Source organism: Myotis myotis, unplaced genomic scaffold (assembly GCF_014108235.1).
Source record: "Myotis myotis isolate mMyoMyo1 unplaced genomic scaffold, mMyoMyo1.p scaffold_m19_p_11, whole genome shotgun sequence".
In the NCBI taxonomy this organism is placed as follows: domain Eukaryota; kingdom Metazoa; phylum Chordata; class Mammalia; order Chiroptera; family Vespertilionidae; genus Myotis; species Myotis myotis.
Window position 1 is genome coordinate 22,554,586 of NW_023416315.1, and position 2,647 is coordinate 22,557,232.

A 2,647-nucleotide genomic window follows, 5' to 3' on the forward strand; every position below is an offset into this window, starting at 1 on the left:
GACAGCTGGCAAAGCATTAATTAACGGCAGTAATGGTCTTCAAATGGCACTCTGGGGATGCCACAGAAAGAGAGGTTCCCGAACCTGGTTTCAGTTTTGCCCATGATCTGAATTCATCCTCATCAAAAAGCAGGGAGGTGGGACAGGGCAGAGAGAAGAAGCCACATAGATGCCACTATAATGCCTTCTGTCCCCCGCCTTCCTCACCAGCCCCAAAGAGAACAAATAGCAAATGAGCCACAGCACCTCTCTGTCTGCAGGGCAACCCCCCAAACCAGACAGACGCCAAATGAGCAGCGGGTACGTGAGGCTGTGCCCAGCGCAAGATAATTGTGCCATAAATATAATTAAAGTCAGCAGGAAGACCATTATGGAGAAAACCAAACTTAGAAAAAAATTAGTACTAGTGAAGAAAATATCATACATTCTTTTTATTTCAGTCTAATTTTGTTTACATGATTCATACAGTTTCCAAGAAGATCCCTGGAGAACATTAGGCCGGCACCACATGCATAAACATTCATATACAGCATGTAAATTAGAAACAATCTCAGGATTTATATAGAAATTACAGCCACTTCTAGCAAATTAATTCAATGACAGAAAAAGGGTTACTATCCCTCTTCAAATCAAGAGGGGGAAATATTGGGCAAAGCAGATTTATTTATTCAAGAGCCTTTTTTCCATGCCAGGAGCTGATGTCCCCTTGGCCTGGAGATTTCCATTTTTTTTATCGAATATGTAATGGTGATTGAATTTACTTTGAATACAGGAGCAGTCAATGAGGGCCATAATGGGCAGTTTTAAGTTAGAGCATTGCTAACACAGTCATAAAGTCGATTAGGCCAGAAGACTTTGCTGCAGGGAAATGATGGAGGAAGGCAAGTGGTTTGAGTTAAAATATTCAAGAATATAGAATCTTAGAGCTGCAAGGCCCCGAGAGTGCAAATTTACCATTTTATAGATGAAGAAACTGTGCCCCAGAGAAGAAGTGGTTGTCCTAAGAAAACAAAGGAAGGGAGTTGCCAAGTCAGAGTAGAATGGGCCTTCTCCCGTAAACACTTCACCAAGCCACTCCTCTTCTGTATTTGAGTTGAACGGGTGAGTGAGAGTTGAGTACATTTTCTTGTCAGGTTTTATGCCGATGTCTTTTGGTGGTGATTTTTGCCATTGGGGATTGTGGTAGATTGACTGTCAAATGGCCCTGATTTCTCACCTTCCCAGTAACCATGTTTTTCTCAATGTGACTTTACAGTCCTTGAATCTGGACTGGGCTGGTGACTTGTTTGGCAATAGCATGCAAGACGTGCCAGCCTGAGCCCAGACCCCAAGGAGCTGCACGTTCTTCTGCTGTTTCTCTGGTTGCCTTTGTGGGAATATGCCAGGCCTCTCCTGCTAGAGGGCCAGGAGAGACACATGGGTAGTGTTGCCAGATTTAGCAAACATTTGGGATTCATTATAAAAATTATTAAGTATTTGATGTGTTATGTATATATTTTAAATTACATATACAATCTATATATATAAAAGCCTAAGTGACCATTATGACTGAATGACCGGTCAACTGGTCGACCAGTTGCTATGACATGCACTGACCACCAGGGGGCAGATGCTCAATGCGGGAGCTGCCCCCTGGTGGTCAGTGCACTCCTACAGCCAACCTCCGGCAGCTGCAGCAGCGGGCCAACCTCCTGCAGTCCCTCCTCCCACACCCCCTCTACCCCCAGCTGGCCAACCTCCCTCCCACAGTCTCCCCGCCCCCTCTCTCCCTGCCAGCCAGCCCCAATTATCCCAACAGGGACTGGGCGAGACGGCCTCGATTGGCCCTGATTGCCGGTCAGGCCGAGGGACCCCACTCTGCACCAGGCCTCTAGTTAATATGTAAACTATATAAAATATACTATATATAGTTTGACACTAGTACTAAAAAAATATTTTTTGCTTATCTGAAATTCTAATTGAACTTGGTGTCCTGTATTTCATCTGTTAACTCATCTGAGAAGATCCCAGATGATTCTAATCTGCATCAGTCAGCCAACCCCTAACAGACATGAGAGCACAGCCAAGATCACAGATCTGTCTGCCCAGCCCATGGCTGACCACAGGTGCAAGTGTGGGCCCAACCAAGATCGGCAGAACTGCCCTTAGAATCATGAGAAAAAAAATAAATATTCATTAGTGTGTGACACTGAGCTTTGGTGGTGGTTATGCAATATTATTGTGACAGAAATAATATGGGGCCATGGTAAAAGAAAAAAAAGTTCTAGAAAAAGGACCTCCTTTTGGCTTCAGATGAGGATAATCTAATTGCCATGATGTCCTGTGTGCAAACAGAATTAGCCAGAAAGAAAGGTCTTGACATACATTCCAAAGCTAGAGACTCCAGACACAAATACACATTAATAGAATTAAGTGTCTTGTGCATATTTCTGTCTTGTTGGGATTTTGCCATTGTTCTGGTGTTTTGTTTTGTTTTTGTTTTAAATGACCCGGTTTGTGGTCATGTCTTTGTCACAGAAGAACATGCCACGATGAGAAATGTGGCTTTTCTGACTTCCCTCGACCTTTGATGAATCCTCTCTGGACCAGTGCTTGTTTGTGCTGTTCCTTTCCTGTCTTCATGCTTCTCCTTTCTCGTTCTTCAGGG